At 39.4% G+C, this 20,608-nt stretch overlaps 1 protein-coding gene across 3 annotated transcripts in view; it reads right to left on the bottom strand.

Moving 5' to 3' along the window:
* The window catches only part of VSNL1 (visinin like 1), a 113,587-nt gene extending 95,602 nt beyond the window's left edge, over positions 1-17,985 (bottom strand). For 2 of the 3 annotated variants that reach the window (XM_025353962.1, XM_025353965.1), the window contains exon 1: positions 17,566-17,985. The gene's annotated coding sequence lies outside the window, so the exon portion shown is untranslated. Of the gene's footprint in view, positions 1-12,438; positions 12,460-17,565 lie in introns of all 3 variants that reach the window. The other variant, XM_025353963.1, reaches the window with a different exon arrangement.
* Between the last annotated feature and the right edge of the window lie 2,623 nt (positions 17,986-20,608).

The following is a 20,608-nucleotide window of genomic DNA, read 5'->3' as shown; positions in this document are numbered from 1 at the left end:
TTCAAAGCATTCTCCTGCTATCATTGTATACTTTGGTTCCTGCTTCCTCTGTTAATAACAGCATTCCTACTCCCTTTGCCCTTTGTCTAGCTAATTCCTAGTCTTGACATTTCCAAAATTCATCTCACCTCCAATCCTCACCCTAGGAAAGTTTGGTTCTGTGTGCCCCAAAAATGCTCCTGCAGCGCTCTGTGCTTCTTTCGTGGACTTGTAGAAGCACATCTGCTTCTTTCGTGGACTTGTAGAAGCACTTGGGCGTATCTAATGACCTACACATCTACACCACAGGAAATCAACCACGGGTTTGGGAAGACCGAGTAACACACAGGTGCTTGTAAATTTCTTTATCTGGAAACCGCCCAAGGGAACTTTGCATGAGAGGGTGAGCTTCCCTTGGAGATTTACCAACATCAAAAGCTCTATTGTCCTCTGTTACTGGAGCCTTGTGAATGAGGAATAAAATGGGAGATGCTAAATCCTGGGAGGAAGACCCATAATCCTCTTTTCAAAAAGTAATAATCCTCCTTTGTCAGGCCCAGCATTGGTAAACAAGTGTTAGTAACAGTCTCAGGAGGCAAAACTGGAAATCCAGACCTCAGTGGATTTTCCTGGAGTCTATTATTTCAAACAGCCCCAAATAGGTCTCCCTGTTACACTTTCTTACAGCATTACTATTTTCTTCCATAGCACTTAATTAATCTTAATTGTAAGTGATGCCATTTTGTGATTATTTGTTTAATATCCATTCCTCCAACTAGACTCTAATCTCTATGAGGGCAGGAATTATGGTTGTTTTAGTTCACTTAGTGCCAGGCAAATGATGTCCAATAAATATTTGTTGAAAGAACAAATGAATTGGTGAAATAGAGATAGTATCTCATACAAAAGCTACCTAGTGAATATAAAAACAAGGTAAAAAGAGCATCGATTCAATTTGGATTTTAGAGACCACAAATTTTCTGATTTTAGGCAAGTTGCTACATCTCTGTATCAATTTCTTCACCTCAAGTAGGGATAGTATCTATTTCATTGGATTGTTGTGAAATTGAGTGAGGTAGTATGCATATAAAGCGCTTGGCAGAGTTCTTGGCAAAGAGATGATACGTGCTAATGATCGTTTACAAACATGACATCCTTAAAAAAAAGCCATCTCTTCATCTTTCTCCTTTGCTGGGTTAACTGAGGAGACTTTTGGAACACCTGAATGTTCTAAGGTGTAATAATCTGTGAAAAGTGAAAAGACCTTGAATGAATAAACTCAGGCAGATGTAAGCTCCTTTTGCCCCTGAAATGTCTTTCTCCTTTGGCCAGAAATTCTCACCTTCCTATTCCATCTCTTAGAGACCATTTGGTGTCCTTTGATTCATGCAATGTCTATATATTGAAAATCTATAGAATGTTAAGCACAGAACTGGGCTCTGAAAATAATACACTGGTGAACTAGACAAGAAATGTTCAGCCTAAGAGCTTTATTTAAATGTGAATAAGTCCTGGAAAGAACTATGGGACTTAGTTATACACATGCCACTGTGAACAATGGTAACTATCTGGTTTTGCACATTTACCATATCCCCTACTCTGTCCTAAGTATGTTACATGCACAATCCTATCTAAACTTTACAAGGACTATGTGAAATAGACTTAACGGTTTCTGTTTCACAGGCAAGGAATCAGAAGCCATGGAGCTTCTGATGTAGGGGTTTGAATTAAGGTCTGTGTGACACTACAGCCACAATTTTCCTTCTATCATGATGTCTGCCTACCAATGACTTTTTTTTTTTAAGACAGAGTCTTGCTGTGTCGCCCAGGCTGGAGTGCAGTGGCACGATCTCGGCTCACTGCAAGCTCCATCTCCCAGGTTCCTGCCATTCTTCCCTTCAGCCTCCCGAGTAGCTGGGACTACAGGTGCCCACCACAATGCCCGGCTAATTTTTTGTATTTTTAGTAGAGACGGGTTTCACTGTGTTAGCCAGGATGGTCTCGATCTCCTGACCTCGTGATCCGCCCGCCTTGGCCTCCCAAAGTGCTGGGATTACAGGTGTGTGAGCCACCGTGCCCAGCCACCAGTGATTTTTAATGGTCCGATTGATTTAAGAAGTGATGAACTGGCATATTTAATAATTTACTTCCTTTTATTAGATTATACCCACATATGGTTGTTCAACTGAATAAACATGGTTCTTATAATAACTGATGTAAAAGCAGGGGTTCATAAATGTTACATTTTCACTGGCATATGGACAATGCCTGCATTTGCTACAAAGATCTTTTAAAAACTACCTTTAAAATGGAAGTAAAAGTCAGGGTCCAAGAGTTCTTCTTTTAGACCTAGGGTGTAAAACTCACAGATCCCGAACGACAATATGTTCGTATTGGGTATTTTGTTTGATACCAGGTTTTAAAAGGCAAAGAAGCGAGGCAGGTATTCTGCTTGGTCAAAATACCATCATTTTAATACTCATGTAACACCTGGCCCATTTCATTTAGCTCCTGCTTTAGACCATTAGCTTCTTGAAAAAAGATATTTGTCTTAAGGATCTTTATGTCTCTGGGGCTAAATTCAATTTCTGGCATACAGCAGAAGCAAAAGAAATGTTTGCTATATGAGTGAGAAAAAAATCCTATGGTTAAGAGTTTCTTTCAAGTATTACAGTAGAGTTGGCTCTGGTAAGAGACAGGACAAACTGAGCAAATGAAATTTGTCATTCACTACCTCCTGGGAACCCAAGAGCCTTCTTTTTAGTTTATTTTAACTAAGCTCTCTTTTGAGAAAAAAATGATTAGAAATTTCTTTAAGCTAAAACATAAATGAGTTAATTCTGTTTTAAAGCACCTAACGATGTTCCCTGAGGACTCTTTAGGTATATGGAATTTTGAGAAATTCAAAGATTAATGAGGCGCTGAGTCTACATTCTAGGAATTCACAGACTGTTCAGGAATACTACTACTGGATATGATGAAGAAGATAAAGATGAAGATGATAATGATGATGACGGTATCAGTAGTAGCAATGATCATACAAGCAAAGCATGGCATAAAAACTGTATTAATCAGTACTCCAGGATCTCAGCCTAGACTTGGCTCTCTTTTCTGTTTCCTGCTCCAAAACAAAGTGACAAAAATAATGGACTTCTGGGCAATTGCAGGTGGGTTTTGATTAGAAGAGGCTTTTCAGAGTTTCTGAAAGGAATGCAGCCATCTGCTCATAAAGCTGGCCCTGAGAATTACTAACTAGTTTAGGTGAATTTTCCTCAATGTTCTAAGTGTTATGACCCCTCAGGCCTAGTTTCTAGGGCCCAAGCCTCTGCCATAAAAAGCAGCAAACCTACATTCAAATTTCTCACTCTGCTAGAGATGGGCAGAAATCTATGCTGAGGACACTAGGCAGCCTGTAGTCAGAGTTATGTGCACACAGATTTTCCTTTAAGTGGTATTTTAAAAGTTAAAATTTATAACAATAAGAGAACAGTGAGCGAAACCTTGTTCATATATACAATGGAGTGTAATCCAAGTATTTAAAATATACATTTGCAAAGAATTTTAATTGAAAAGATCATGTTTCTGCTATAATGTTATGAAAAATGTAGAATAAAAATTTTAAAGAAATGAGCAGTCTCTATTAGTAAACAATGAAAATGGAGGAAAATATAACTTAGTAATAGATTGCAGGTGATTTTTATTCTTTTTTCTGTTTTGTTTTCCAAATTTTCACAATGAGTGAATATTATTCTTTTTACTTAAAAAAGGCAAATTCCCAACCCTCACTGAGGCTCACTTAAGAGCTGTTTATATAGAGTAGCAACTTGAAGGACCAGGTATCTGATAAATGAATTACCTGGAATACCAATAGCAGTCCTCTTTAGTTCTAGTGCTTAGAGTTTTGTTAAGTGAGTTTATAAAACTAGAAAAAAAAAAAAGTGTTCTGAAAGATAAAGTAATGTCTTCTTCATTTAATTATAAAAAAAGAATTGTGTACTTCTAATCCTAGACAACCACAAAATGAATATTCTCACTGTTACAATGAAGTGATCTCAATCACCATGATAACAATCAGTGGTATCCAAGCTAGATACAAATTCAAAGAAATGACTTTATTCCTAATTATCTACCATAGGAACCAACAATCACAATTCAGACAAGATAGCTGGAATACTGTGTAGATTTTTAGCCTTCCCTCTATTATGTCATCTCTCAGTGAGTTTCCATTTACAGATGTATAACCTCATAGACCTATTACAAAGATTTGGGTACTCCTTACCAGCAACCTCCAGTTGGCATTTGAGGAGGTGATTCTCAGATAACGTAGAGGTTGCTCACTTTACATTCTCTAAATAAGTAGTCATAAGCAGTATACTGTCACTGCACTATGAGCCCTTATAAATACTGTGTGTTGAATTCATCTACCCATTGTTCTACATAAAGTATCCATTAACTTCATACATGGTTTTAGATCTACCCAGTGCAAAAGATGGTCTGTTGGCTATGCTCAATTTTCTACTTCTTTATTATGAATTTATTTAACTCCTCACTTTAAGAGCTCTTGGATTGAGGACAGCAAATACTACTAATTATTTATTAAAAACAAACTAATAATAACCATCAATGAGTTTCAAATAAAAGAGAGGGTTCTGCTAAGCATTTAATGGATATTATTTCTAGTCCTCACAACAATTTTGCAATATACATTATAATTTGGATTTAACAAATAAGACTGGGGCTCAGAGAGATTAAATTATTTGACTAAGGCCATGAAGACATTAAGTAGTGGAATTAGAATTCAAATTTGATTCTGACATATAGTCCAGTATTTTTCCATTTTCCCATGTTGTTGATGTTTGATCTTTAGATTTTTTTTTTTCAAAACTTCCATTTTACACCTTAAGAACCAGACTTTGAGGAATGAAGTAACTTGCCCAAGTTCATATGAAAACAAAACAAATTCAAATCTGAATCAAATTAACTGCCCCTGTTTTTCAAAATTATGTTACCACTGCAACATAACAGCAATCACTGCTAATACAATGTATGCCATATTTTAATGTTTTCTATTAGTTTTAATTGGTATGAGGTTAAAGATATTTTATAATATTGTCATTTTTCTGAATTTGAGATAATTTTGAAGTTACAGATTTTCTTCCTTTTCATATGGAAAACTGCAGAACTGTAAACATGTCAGTGGGGAAGATTCAGAGCCATTAGTCATTAGCCACTTTGGCACAACTGTGGTCAAATATCCATCCAGGAACAAAATGGGAATGCTCTCAAAAGATCAGTTGCCAAAGCACTTCAAGAAGTTTCCTCTTAATAACAAGGTCAACCTTCTTGGTCTACTATTCCATTTTTCCTTTTTCTTTCCTCCCTCCCTCTTGCTCTTTCTTTCTCTCTTTCCCCCTCCCCCTCTTTTTATAGGAAACTAATATTCACTGAAGATCTTGTATATGCAAGAGATTGTTCTAAGCACTTTCAAAGACATTATGTTTATCCTTACAATTAATCTCAGGAATACGATTTTCATTTTCCAAAACTTAGACAACTTGTTCAGAGTGATAAGGTCCAACTTTAAAGCCACATCTCTTTAATCCACAATATACTTCTCTCTAGTGAGATGCAGTCGTGTCTCACATAAACAGGCTGCTACCTTTTCAACAACTGGGATGTACAGACTTAATTGACACCCTGATTCAAAAAAACTATAAAAATACTTAGGAGATTTGAACACTGGCTTTATATTTGATGATATTAAGTGATTTTTTTGTTTGTTTGTTTTTTTGCTGTGTTAATTGTATTGTGGATATATGTAAACTATTACACACAAGATGATATGTCTAAGATATGTCTTAATTCTTTCAAATAAACCCATTAGAGAGAGGAAGGATGGGGACAGAAATGAAACAAAGTGGCCGTAATACGGATTAACATTGGGTGATGGGTACATGGGGGCTTATTATATTATTCTCTCCAAATATGTACGCTTTCCCTAATAAAAAAATTTAAAAAATAAAAAGACGTGTGTAGGTTGGTTGTAGTTTGGTAGAACAAGAGGATTTTGGGTTTGAACAACACATTTATCACTTAATGTCTATGTGACCTTGGGCAAATTACTTTCATCTCAGAGACACAACTTCTCAGTCACAAAATGAAGCTTACCTTGCGGACACTTACCTTGCAAAGCTGTAAGTAATGAAGTAACGTGTGTAAGTATCCAACACAGAGCACTGTACATGCTAAGTTTTTTTTGTTTGTTTTTTGTTGTTTTTTTTTGAGACGGAGTCTCACCCTGTCGCCCAGGCTGGAGTGCAGTGGTGCGATCTCGGCTCACTGCAAGCTCCGCCTCCCGGGTTCCCGCCATTCTCTTGCCTCAGCCTCCTGAGTAGCTGGGACTACAGGTACTCGCCACCATGCCCGGGCTAATTTTTTGTAGTTTTTAGGAGAGACGGGGTTTCACCATGTTAGCCAGGATGGTCTCGATCTCCTGACCTCGTGATCCGCCCGCCTCGGCCTCCCAAAGTGCTGGGATTACAAGAGTGAACCACCGAGCCTGGCCTTCTTCTTCTTTTTTTTTTTTTTTTTCACAAAATTGCTAGCTATTATTATTACAAGGCATACATGATCTCTGCTTTCATTTACTTGCTCTTGAGACCTAGCCTAGAGATAACTTTCAATATTCAGATTAATTCAATTTTGGCTAACAGCCAAAGACAAGTGATACAGGTAAGCCCTTTATGTACATGGTCTTCTACTGAGCACCTCTTTGGAAGAATGTCAGCTCTCCCAGTTTCTCCTATGCCACTGGTGACTTGGATCTAGATCAGTTTCCTCTGTCCTCTTCCAGTTCACATGGATTTCTTCTAACACCCATACCAGCAATTCTGGCCAAGGCCTCTTGTTTTAAGAATGAATCATATACCATTTTATATTATTCCTTGTATAGCCACTTTATCAAAGTATTGGCTATATTATTCTCTCATCACTGCTGCAAATATGCTCTATCATGCCTCCCTTCTCCATCCCAAGATGATATCTTGGACTGATTTATATTTTTTCAGTCACTTCTAGTTATCAGAAAAGTTGTTGTTTCTAGATATTAAAAAAGCTTAGTCTAATTTAAATATAAATTTCCACTATACCAATTCAGTCTTTCCTTAACTAGGATTTCAATCTAGCAGTGGGGAGAGGGGGTAATCTGTTCTCTTGTCCTGCTTGCTTCCCTCTTCTATTATTCGCTCTGCTGCTTCTAGGGAGGGGGCAGAGAAGGGGACTATATAGGAAATGGACAAGGTCTTACTTGACTGGTGCCTGTGTAACCTGGCACTCTGTGAGTCTGATGCCCAAATGCTTTGCCATTACCCTGGGGTGTTTGAGGACTCTTTAACAACTCCTGACTGGGAAGTTCCAAACTTCACAATTTACAATTTCAATGCACAGTTGACTTACTGCTCCACCTATTCTGCTGGCCTCAATGATACAGCTCTCTAAAGGGGACTTAGACATGTATCAGACATGATTTCTTCCCTCAAGAAATTTCCAGTTTTATGTGAGAGCTGGCATGTATAGAGCGATTATGTGTTCAGATGTGCTAAGAGGACTGAGAAGTAACTTTTGGTTGCATTCCCTTAGGATGACTGGGTTAGGATATCTAAGGAAGTTTCAGATTTTTATCATCAGAGCAGCTCCTGTGAAGTGATTTCCATAGTCCTTGAAGAAAACTCATCTCTGTTCATGAGTTCAAGAGCTTATCCAAGACAGAGTACCTGTGTTTGCATGCACATGTGGGTCTCCTTTGTTTCTCCTGTTGGTCTTACTGTCTTTACATTGTTTGGATCTGTATGTGCATGCTGATTCCTGGAAGGGAAGTCCCAGTTACCCTCATAAGCTTTTCTTAACCCCAGTAGGATGAAAATCTTATTTCCAAAGCTTCCCTGCTAGAACAAACACATGAGCTTGACTGTGGTTGCTTTTGTTTCCACAAGGGTCTCTTTAGAAGCCAAGACATGCTCACACCACTGAGAAATGGCTGTGGGCTCAGGTTCTACAACCACAGCATAAGAAATCCAGAGGCAGATTTAAACGATACAGATGTGTCTCAATTTAGGCTTTTCCTTCTAGATTATTTTACTTCAAAATCATTTTTTCAATTTAACTGTGAAGACCTAGTTATCATAGATCTATCATTCTATCCCAGGACCTACAGTAGGGGCGGGGAGAAGACAGGGGACTTATTTTAGCAGATATAACCATAATATAATAATTTGCAGAAGATCAATACTTTGATTATAAATCACCTTTTTTAAATCTCAAATTTTAAAGTTGAATGATATAAACAATAAATTCTTTATTGTCACATGATATTATGCAATCTGTGGAGTATGTTCACAATAACTCATAACTAGAAAGGGTAGGTGATATCATACTTATTCTCACATGAGGAAACTAAAACTCAGAGAAGTTAAGTAAGTTTTCCATGGCTACATACTATGATGCCTAAAGCATGGGGGTGATGCCTAAAACACACATCTAATGACTACTAAGTTTGTGTACTTTCTATTACCTAGTTCGGCTTTTGTCTTTCTAAACCAGTTTTTCCAACTGAGTTCTTCAGAATGACAATGAAATGTTGATAAGTATATTTTCACATAAGTTTCCTGTACAAACAGGTGTGGAAATACATGATTAATCAAAGCTAAACAGATTCAGTGGTCTTTACCAGAGGACTACTCAGACTTATTATTAACATGAAAATGAGCACTGGGAATATCTAAGAGTGAGATGTAGTAAGCATTTTCCCCCAGAGAAGCGTTTCAAAAAACTCTTTGTTTCTATAAAGATATATTTCCAAAACCCTGATAGGTATTCTTACCACTGAATTTAAACCATCCTCCCTTTCAACCATGCACTTGATCTAGAATGAGAAAATTTCAATAGGGCTTCCTTTTTAATGCTGTCTTGTAAGTAATGATTTGTTATAAAGCTATTACTCTTAAATATTTTGCTTAAAACTGCACAAAACAATCTATTACAGTACATTGAACATATTGTGTATATATCATGTATGTATGTATGTATCCATCTATCTGGATGTATGTGCATCTCTACCTCACCCCTACCTTGAGTACCATTCTCTGCACTTGGTCAATCTGCGTTAGTGCACACTTCTACAAACACTCAGGAAATGAAGGTTCTGATAGGCTAAACCTGATCTGAACATGTTCTGCAACATGTGTTGTGTGTATGGCCCCCCTTTTCTGTCATTTATTTGGTGTTATTTGAGAAGCAATTGTTTGATAAACAAAAGATACGCAAGTGGTATCGCCAGATCCTGCATAAGAGTTGAGGTATAGGCATCTCCTGGAGTGTGATAGGGCACCTTGGGGGGAAAGGTAAAGGAAAAGAGAGGATAAAAATCAGAAGATAATTAAGCACTGTCAGATGTCCTCTGACATTATTTATGAAGAGCACCACAGAATCACTGGAGCTGGGGAGGACTGTTCATCAACTGAACGTTAGTCACTAGAGGCTCTGAAAACTTTAGCAGAAGACATGTCTTAAACAAATGAAAGAGGTTTTCTAAACAGATGCAGGAACGCAGGCCTAAGGTAGGGCATTGATTCAGTTAGCACACCCTTTCTAGGACTACACTCACCATGCTACCTGGGATAAGTGTATGTTAGCTATTATTTAACTATGAGCCAATTAGGATAAATACACTTGGAAAAAAATGCAGCAGGACATCTAGAACACTAACCTAGGAGAAACGGTGAAATGTAGACTGAGAAGGTGGTCAAAAAAGATAAGATGTAGGCAGGAGAAAAGATTGGGGTGTGCAAGGGGAGAAGGAATTATTTATGTTCCAAGTTCTTTCAGGTACTATATACACATTACTATATAAGGCCTTCAACATTCATGTAAGATAACTGCATTATCCCTATTTTCACCAGTGAGAAAATAAACTCAAAAGATTAATTAGAACAATAACCCTACTCAATTCTATGAATCATCCAGGAGTTGTCCTATTATACAAAGAAATCTCAGAATTTAGGTGCAAGTTTTGTAGACTTCAAAAAGAGAAAAAGATGCCCTTTTTTATCTACAGATTAGAAATAGACCTGAAATTTCCTAGGAAATTGGGCAGGAAATAGAGGAAGAAGGAGGGAAATCCTGAAGGAAATTGAAAAGGCTCTTTGAGGAGTTAAGAACAGTAAGGCCATTTTGGATTTGATGTGTGTGGGGATGGGGGGTGGGGGAAATGTGCAGAGGGGCTAAAAACATTTTTTTTGGTTCCGTAGGAAAGAGCAGTTGGAAGTTACCTTTTCCTTTATTGTAAAAGCCTGGGAGAAAAGAATGAAAGAGTAGCTCATAGAAGACTCTTCCCACAGACACACATCGAATGATTAGTCATGAAATGGGTTGGAAAAATAGAGGAGGTGTGGGGAGAGTATCAGATAGAAATCCTGTTTTGGGAAAGTATTAAAAGATAGAAGTATCACAGTATAATATTTAACCAAAAAAGCAGGGCTCCTGAAATGTTTTTTATTGAAGTTCAGTGATCAACTGTGGGTGCATGTTGGGGGAGAAGGGAAACATGTTATTTAGCTACACTGAATAATAATTCATAGATAATCTTAAAATATATCCAATAAGGAAATAAACTTAAAAATTTCCTTTCAGTTCCATATTCAGGTGACAATTATATGCTGGCATTATATAGTAGGGTGATGATGATAAAGTAAAGGCATAATGGAAGGGGGACGCATTTAAAGAAGGAATAAGGGAAACAAAATTTGAAGTCTTAGTGGAGGCATTTATTTCATTCTGAAATAATTCTGTGCATTCATACCACCTTTTCATTTCACTTGACTTAAAATTGCATTTATCGGTCTTCTCCATTAGGCATAAATTCTTGAAGGCTGGGATTGTATCTTACTTAATTTTGTTCTACAGTGACTACACAGAGCTTGGCACACTTACTCAATAAAGCTAAGTTTTATAAGGTAGGGTAAGCACTGTAAACTGTTCACTATTTGATTCCTTATTTAGAAGTTCTGCAATGAATGGAGATTGCTTCAACTCAGTGACCAAAGTGTCTTATGAGCTATTGATTTCTGATTAAAGTGATGCTAATGATAAGGATAAATATTATTTATTATACATTTTCAATAATAAGCCATTATATTCTTTACATATATAATCTTCTATTTTCTGTTCAAGAATCCTGTGAATTACTATTAGAAACTGAGGCTGAGAGTTTAAACAATTTATTCAAGGTCACAGAACTAATAAACTATGGCCCTGGGAATTTTTGTCTAAGTATTAATATACCTAGCTTGAGAACTTTGTACTTCCGCTCATAATTTTCTCTGAGCCAACTGAAATCACGGTTAGAAGTTTTCCCATTCACAAACTAAAAATGAGGAAAGACCAACAGTTTAGTGGTTTTCATCTCACTCTGAAGAATCAATACCTTTATAATCATTTAAAAGAATAACAATTTTATACACAGGATTTAAGTTTACTTCACAATTTCCTTTCATTTTTCATAAAATTTTTCATATGAACAAGAAAGCAAAAAACATCAAGCACTTTAAATAAAGTTACAGAAACTCTTGAACTTCTGGAATTAACAAAATTGATAGTCTTCCATTAACTCATAACATCAAATGCCAAGAATTTCAGCAAACAGAACTTGCTAATTGAACGTGAGCCTTGTGCAGCACTACTTGATACATTAAAAGCAAAATATTATATTAATAAGATTTCAACTTCATTAATAATGCTTAATGGGTCTCCAACGGGACATTTTACTCAAAATTTAAAATTAGACTTCAAGAAATCAGAAATAAACACACTAATCACAAATTACTAAAACCAATGAAAAATATAAAACACTAGTCTCCTGTAGCACCAGGGTTTATAATTTCAAGAATTCTTGAATTGCAAAAAGATCCTAAAATATAAGATAACAGAAATATTAGGATCTGTTGATTTACATTAGAAAAAATTCACCCAGGTTTCAAAGTACATTTAACATGTTAATGATTTGCCAAAAAAACCCCAAAAACTATTTACATAAAGCTCCTCAAAAGTTCATAGTCTTTCAGAGCCTAAGAAATAATAAACAAGATCCAAAAAAACGAGGAAAAAAATGTACTTAAAAAGTGAGAGATTTCTATTCTCAGAAAAGTACTATATGGGCAACAATGAATAGGATTCTCTCTATGGATCGATGATAATTGCAGATAAATTTAACTGATTTGTTAACACTTTGCCTTTTATGAGCAATGCCTCATAAAAATAAAATCTACTTTAAGTAAAAGAGATCTACTTTCTACAAAAAGTTCAGTAATTATTGTATTAGGTACACTGAGCTTGAAGACCACTTAGTGAATGAGAGTATTCCAAGTCTTAATTGTAATTTAGAACAAAAGGAAATAGAATGCTCACCTGGAAATAATCCAACAAATCCTGGGAATTACCATGCATTAAAAAAAAAGAATAAACAATTGATGGTTACACAGCAGGTCATCTGTGTTAGGACTGCAGTAAATAAGTAAAGAGGTGGAGAAATTCAGAGAAAGTGTAAGAATTGTGAAAATCACCCGATCTGCATGCTTTAAGTTAGCTGATAGGGGTATAGAACAGCTCTTGAATGTATTCACAGGCACCTTATTATTAAAGTGTCAAACCTCTTTGAAGATTCCTCAGTAATTTACTATTCCATTTCTGTTTCATTCATTAAATAGTTTCTAAAGCATCTCCAAGACCCTTCCATTAGTAAAAGTTCTCAATGATTTAAGCTGGGAGCAACACAAACTATTTTGATTCATTTTAGAGAGCATAAGTTATCTTTAGAAACAAACTGTAAATGAGAAATGCAATGCTGTGGTCCCCTCACAGTGTGAACATGTTAAAATAATTCCATAGTTCAAGGGAGCATGATCTAAGTGGAGGACATAGCTACCACAGTCTAGATTTATATTCACTCTTTTACTTATCAATATTCTTATTCTTGTAAATAGGTAAAAATACTTTATCTTTTTACTTATTAAGAGACAAAAAGGAGAATACACATGTAAATAGATTTAAAAGCATTCTTAGAGGTATTAATATAATGCTTTAATATCTTTACAAAAAATAAATCATTAAATAATTTTTTTGAGATAGTGTCTCACTTTGTCACCCAGGTATAAAATAATTTTTAATATAGTTTTTTCTCATTATTAACGAAGATATTTAAAGAAATGTTAATTGTGCACATGGTTTTAGTAGAAATTTAATTTGTTGATATAATTAACAAGGTACATGCAACTGATTCTTATTAGAACAAATATTTAATTGACAAATATTGAGTTTCCACTATAAAAGACATTGTACTGATATTGTGGAAATATTTTAAAAGGTCATTAAAATCATTGCTCTTCTAGGCAGTGAATTCATATTGTAGGGGCACCTTTAAGATAAAAAAAACTTCCTGAAGATACTATTTTTAAAAATAGATTGGAGGGATGGATTAGGTGACTTATATGGATCTTGTCCAGCTCACATATTCTATTAATCATATGAATTAACCATTGGGACAGCAAAAATATCAATCATTCTTTAATATATCTCTGTACCATTTGATACTTTAGGAAAATTAATATGTTTATATTCGCTATACATAATGAAGATGGACATTGTCAATTTCAACCTTAGATTAATTAAATGTGATCATTTCTGTGAAGACAGCCTTCCTATTTTCCTAAATAATCACTAATTTTAGGAGCATAGAAATCACTCAAAACAAAGAAAAAGACCTTGAGAACAGTGAAAATATATTGCTGTTGTCAATTAGGAAACCACATGTTTTATACTGATGCTGAACTGTTATTCTGTGAAACTCCCTAGGGAGCTTCTCCACAACGTTTGGAGTTCATAACTACATGCAACCCAAACAGAAAATCTATAGCTTGCCCAGGACGATATTCCTGATGCTGTAATCCTATCACATGTGACTCACATGTAATGGGGAGGTGATTCACAGTGTAGTAAATCAAAGCAGGGCACTTAGCAACTACAAATCTCCACATCTCTGGGAAGGCTATCTGGTGTTCAGAATACCTTGGACTGGGTATTCTGCAAGGGTGTATGAATGGGTATATCAGCAAGATCAGGTAACATCTAACTAACCCAAGAGCATTTGTCAGAAACAGACTCTATCCAAGACAGAGCTCATCCCAATTCAGTAAAGATTTACCGACAGAGGAGGGGTTAAATTAAATTGTTAATTGGTAAAGGTGTTGAGAAACTCACCACCTTGCTTCTTAAAAGCTTCAACAACTTCCAAGAGTAGTTACCTAATCTTTGAAATGAGAAAGAAACTCCAACTGGGCCTTCCTCTGGTTTTGCATTCCAGTTTTCAAGCTCCTCCTTTCCTAATGCCTCAGCTTTTTTCAGGTAAGAATCCTTAGTATTTCCGCATTTGTGGTAGTTGTGAGTATCTTTCTGAGTGCCTGGGAGATTACATTTCTGGAGAAGAAAACAGGAAGGCCTAGACTATCTTTAGGAGGCGTAGAATGTTATTGTATAGGCACTCAGGGAATTTTTATGGAAGAAAGGGAGAAAAGAAGGAGGAAATGGAGAAAGCAAAAGAGGAAAAAAAGGAGAAAAAACAGGAGGAAGGTGGGAAGGCCAGTGAGGCAGGTCATCTTGTCTGCTTTGCAGTCCTCATCCAGCAAGATGAGAGCAGAAACTGCACAAGAATAAAACAAGAGATCTGCCTGAGGAAAAGCTATGCAAATACTTTAAAAGCTTTAAAGGATGAAAACGTTGCACTACTCTCCTCTACAGCACAACTTCAGGTTAAACCAGTCAAGCCTTCTTCCTTCGGTCTTTCTGTCCCTTCCCTTTCCCTTCTCTGCAGGTGGCTTTATCTGGAGGATTTCCAGGAAGGCTGGAGACAGGCATCTCTAATTTGGGTTCTGCCTCCTAGGAGCCAGAGGAGAGTTGGCAAAGTCCACTCTGGGTTTACCCTGCAGTTTCCTCACTCCACGAAGTCCTAATCTCTGCAGCTGCAGTGGTTTTGGAGGAGGATAGATAGGGAGAAAAGTGGCACTGTAACTGCAGTGTCTTTGAAGGCTGGATTCCCTGAAGAATTTTGGGGAACAGAGCAGGGAAAGGATGGAAATGGGCCCTGGGCAGTTCTCAAACAGAAACTGCATATTCTGATACGCTAGTGCTTCCCCCAAACGCCAAGGATTCGAAAGAAATTGACTGAGATGCAGAGGAGGCCAGAAAAGCCAGACTAAACATCTAATGAGGTGGGGATAGTAGAGGTGAGGGGGCAATAAAAAAGAGAGAGAAAGAGACCTTACAAAGACAAAGAGAGGCAAGGAAGAGAAATGAAGTGGTATAAAAAGGGACCCCTAGAGACAATCTCAAAAGATGTGCTGGAGAGCAGACAGTTAGTTATTTGAAGTCTGCAGCAATGTCACTAAGACTGCTGAAAATGAAGGAGAGAAGGAAACATTTACACTCAACATTACTTTTTAATTGTTTATTCCATAGACTAGAACTTAATTGACTTTTCTCTAGATCCATGGTTGTGGGCCTCAGTTTCCTCATCTACAAAGCAAGGGGTTTGGACTAGATACCTTACAGGGTCTCTACCTAACTTGATCCTCTCTGTCAACCTACGAGCCAGGAACTCCAAGACCAAGGATTTATTAGTTTTGATACCCAATTCCCCCCTTTTTCTTCTACCATCCCTCTTTATCAATGCAGTGCCAACACCTGCACCATTCATTGAACTGATGCCAACGCTCAGTGATGACAAGGAATATGGCTCAACTGTGACAAATGATTAGTCCTTCTGCCCTGGAGTAAGGAAAGAGGGAATAGACAAGGCAGTATGATTTATACTTTGGATTTCCAATGAGAGGTTCTTCTCGAATTTTCGGTTACAAATTTCATGCATTTAAATAAATTATAAATTCCTTTGAGGGGTTCCAAATGGTTGGACTGATCAAAGGCCAAAGAGCCGTATTTGATGGCCCCCATACCTGATTTGAAGGAAAATTTATTTCATTTCATCCCCAAAATTGGATTTGCTTATTTCGTGGAAATCCAGCACGCACTAGTCATGCTTTTTTCTCATCTTTCTACCTCCCATTCTGCCAACCTGCTTCAGTGCAGCATTTTCTGGGGTTATTAAACACCCAAGGCTTAATGAGAGTGCATTCATGAGTAAGTTCTTCAATGATGCAGGATCACCCCCTACTCCCCACCCCCCCACACACACAAACACACGTAGGCAGTTTAAATGATAGTGGGGGTAAAATGTGTTTTCACAAGAGTTTCATTTTAAATTTGTCTCAACCTGAAATTCCTTTAGAAATTAAAATAGATATTAATACATAGAAATAAAACTCCCCAGCTTCTCTTGCCTTCAAGTGGAAAGTGATACACAAATAGTATGTACTTAGTGTTTTCCACACCCACCAACAATTCTATTTTATTTTAGTTTCCAAAATATGGACAGGAGGGCAACTCTAGAAAAATGGATTCTCACTCTGGCATCTCACAGGGCACTGATCAGGCAATGCTAAGCACTCATCATTTCCACCACACAGGGAGCATCAGCCTCTCCTCGCTCCTTCCCCATACACGTTCTCGTACCCCTGAGGGTATTCAGCATTCTGATTTCCACTCGGGGTTTGACCTTGCAAAGACCCTTCCTTCTTCCAGTTTCTGGGCAAGGAACAACCCATTTTAACTTAAAACACAAAACGACCTTTTATCCTTTAAAGAAATACTACCGAATGTAACACACCTTGATTTACATTTTTTAACCCCAGATTCCGGATGGCGAACGCGGAATGCAAAGGCAGGTAACTAGTTTGGGTCTGACAGTCCCCATTCAGCGACCGAATCTGTGACTCCGTTCAAAATCGACAGTGCGGTAGAGCATCTTTCCCTTTTCTGCCCATTCACCATTGTGACGAAAAATCAAAAACGAAAAAATTATCTACTCATTTCTGAATACTGAGAGAAATGTGCTCATTTAGCTCCTGACTCCGTGGATCTTAAACACTAACATCCCGCTCAGAGATCAACCATGATTTCCATACCAATCTCATCCACTCAGTTTTACTTAGCAAACACCTTTGCTGCCCTTCCACGGTGAGAAAAATGGTGCACCAATCCCACGGATGACAGGTTGCTACTCGACTGCACCCGCTCAATAGTTTTATCAGCAACCGGAAAACTTCACAATCGGTCAATTAGCTACTTAAATCTGTCTAAGACAAACTAAGAAAGCATCTCAGTTTCACCTGTCTTAAATCTAGTCTAAGACAATCCCCCAAACACGCCGCATATAAACACTCCCCCTTCCCCCACCCACAATATTCCAAAAGATCCCCCATGGACTAACAGCACATTCAGATCGCCAGCATTAAGCAAGGCAATTGTCACCATGCATTTAGACGCATCTATGCAAAGCAAAGTATGTGACAATAGCCAAAGCATCTCTCTGACAGTTGGTTGCATTACACATGCAGAAATGCAACGAAGATTGTATTTTCCACTTACAGTTATAGCGCTGCGCACGGTCACTTAACGAAAATGATAAAACTCAACAGTTCTTTTTAAAAATATATATTTAATTCGGGTAAACGCTTAAGCGTGTGTGGTTCTCTCTTGCTCTCTTTTTCTCCGGAGCTCTGGGCTGCTTAAATCCCTCTTGGATAGCGCCTAGCAAGCCCAGCCGCTGCCGCAACACGCTCGGGTAAATCTCTGCTGCAGATTGGGAATCCCATAGAAAATCTAGGGTCCCTGGAGCTAGATGCGCAGGCGCGCGAGCCTCCGCCTCTCCAGGCACCCCCTCCCCTTTCCTCTCTTCCCTCCTCCCTCAGCTCCGCAGCCCCAGCTAGGAGAACTCGGGAGCCTGTGACCAAAAGCCGCCTGGCGATGGCGCATGCTCAGTCGGAGGGGCTCGGAGTTTCCGCGGGTGGATTCCACGTCTCCAGATTTTAGCAGAAACTCAAAAGGAAAGTAGATAGGAAAAGGGAGTTCGACTATCCGAGCAACCTGCACCTGGACTGGCGCGAGGGCGTGCGGGTTGGGCTCGCCACGCCCCGCGGTTACCGAACCTGGTGGCTGAAGGCCGAGGGCAGAGATGGAACACGTGGAGCCGCTTTTCCCGCTGCTCTCTGTCCTAGCCGGCCCCCGGCCCACCCTTTGTCAGGCTGTAAGGTGAAGGAGAAAACTGCAGAGATCTCCGAAGGAAGACTTCCCAGCAAGCTGCGAGCTCGTCTACCTGGCTTACTGAAGGAACGGTTATGGTGGTCATTTTGTCATGGGCCATTTCATCCGAGGGTCTTCTGCAGGAGTATTGGGAGCCGGTTCCTCCAGCACCCAGTGCCCCGGACAGTCTCCGTCCAGAACGGCGTTGGAAAAATGTGTGTTAAAAGGAGATGGGATCCGAGGCTTCTTGCCCTGTGTACCCTGAGGCAAGCGCATTCTGTATGCACTTAAGTGTTTTAAAAATATGCTTTGCATCTGGGGTGGGAGGGGGTGGGTGAAAGGGCGGGAATGAACCATTTTGCGAATCCACGTTTAAGGGCTCTGATTAGGCCATGGTATAAAGCCCCGTTTGTGTCCTTGAACAACTAACAGGTTTGCCAGTCCTCCCCCGGCTCCCCATTGGCCTGCCCCAAAGCCTAGAAGGCTTGGCAAGGAGTAGTGCCCAATAAATGTTTGGTCGGTCGCTTCCCTACCAGAAAAGCAAGGAGAATTCCCAGATGTTCCCAACCAGACCAGTTTCCTCAAGTGTGTATGTTGAACCTGCACTCATTCAACAATTATTCACTGAAGACTTTACAAAACTATTAGAAACTCTTTCATACTTTGGGAATAAGTGCGGTTAACAAAACCCCCCTCCTGGGCTTTACATTCAGGTGGGAGTTTTATTTTCAAGGGAGGGAAGTTTTGGTGGCGCGATGAAGTTCGACGTTCTCCTTAAAGCAGAGCGCTGTACAATTTGCACAGCGTCTTCACACACCTTATCACGTTCAGGAAAACTATAGAGTTGACCTACCCTTCGGTGCTGGGGGACACCAAGATCGTCTCCCGTGGCAAATGAGCTCTAAATTGACAAATCTCCAGCTGCTCCTGGTTCCAAGTCGAGGAGTCCAGCTTTGAACAAACTTGAGACTACTTAAGTGGGCACCAGGAGAAACTCCGCCAGACAAGTCTGTGGCTACCGACATGCTAAGTGAAGGCCTCAGGCAGTGACGCCTAAGCCTCATTCACTGCCAACCTGGCCAGCCCAGAACCCAGGAACTGGCTTCCCGGGCGGGACGCCTAGGGGAGGTTGCGCAGAGAAGGGACGCGCTCTCGGGACTCCCGGGACACCGCCCGCGGCTCTTCCCTCACTGCAGGGCTCTTCCGCCGGTGCTGGTGACCGCGGAAACCCGGAGCGCGGAGTCGCGCGGACCAGGGCGCGCGGCCCCGGCGCGCTGCGGCAGCCGAGGAGGTTTAGAATCTGGCGGGCTCCAGCCCTTGGCTCTGGAGCCGCAGTGCGCACGGCGCTGCGGGACTCCCGGGCGCGCTGGACTGCTCCTGTTTCCTGGGACCGGCGGGGGGAGTCCGTTCTGAATAAGTCACTTCTTCTTTTTAGCTAGAAAAACGACCTTCAAGGCTTTCAAAATCTCGTCTTTGGTCGATTTCCCCTACTACAGCATTTTACGCTGGGTTCTCTGGTTTCTCTCTCGAGAACAGCCTCCGCACTGTAATCTGTCTGCATCAACCCAAAGGGTCATGATGCCATTTCTCCGCTTTAACGAGATGTACCTATTTATTGCACCCTGGAGGTCTCTTTCGTGGCGGCGTTCGATTTTAGATAACTTACTTGCAACTTGTGTTTAGGAAAAAATGTACACTGATACTTTAAACCATGCTCTGTTGCAGGGTACGATTGACATCGATGCTTGCGCTTTTGTAAAGCAGCTTTGTCTAAGTGGGCGGGCAGATTTTTTAAAGTTCCATTTGCACTGCAGCGCTGTTTGCGTCCTAAATGCGATATTGTAATGCTTAATATCCAGCTATTATGTAGCTTTTTCTTTTTCAGCTTCTAATATTTTGTTGTGGTTTAATTTTTTTGGCTTGCCTTTTAGTCCAGTTGTATATACGAAGTCACAGTAAGAAAGCCAATTCTAAGACTCCTAAGGGAATTATCGTTTAAATTACAGAAGGCAAATCCCCTCTTTAGGATGGGAGAATGTACTTGAAGGGAGGAATGTGGGAGGGTCCCTAAGAAGTGAGGGAGCCCGCTGTTCCTCCTTCAGGCATTTGCTGATGGCACTGGTGATCACAAAAAGGGAGATTGCGCTGCCGGGCGCTCCTGTTGTAGAGGTACTGGAGCACTGCCCCATGCTGAGTGAAGAATGCCATCACCTTTACCAGTTGTCCCGTTACCTAAGGCCAGGTCCCCAACTCTACAACTTTCACACACTGGATTTTTTTTGTGAGGGGGGTAGGGGGTATAGAGGAGGAGGAGGAAGGTGCTGTAGGTAGGGGCTTGTTTCTTTCTTCCTGTGTATCTGGTGGAATCTTAAATTAACCAGAAATAACT

The sequence above is a fragment of the Theropithecus gelada genome, chromosome 13 (assembly GCF_003255815.1).
Source record: "Theropithecus gelada isolate Dixy chromosome 13, Tgel_1.0, whole genome shotgun sequence".
Lineage (NCBI taxonomy): Eukaryota > Metazoa > Chordata > Mammalia > Primates > Cercopithecidae > Theropithecus > Theropithecus gelada.
This window is presented reverse-complemented; position numbering and strand designations above follow the sequence as displayed.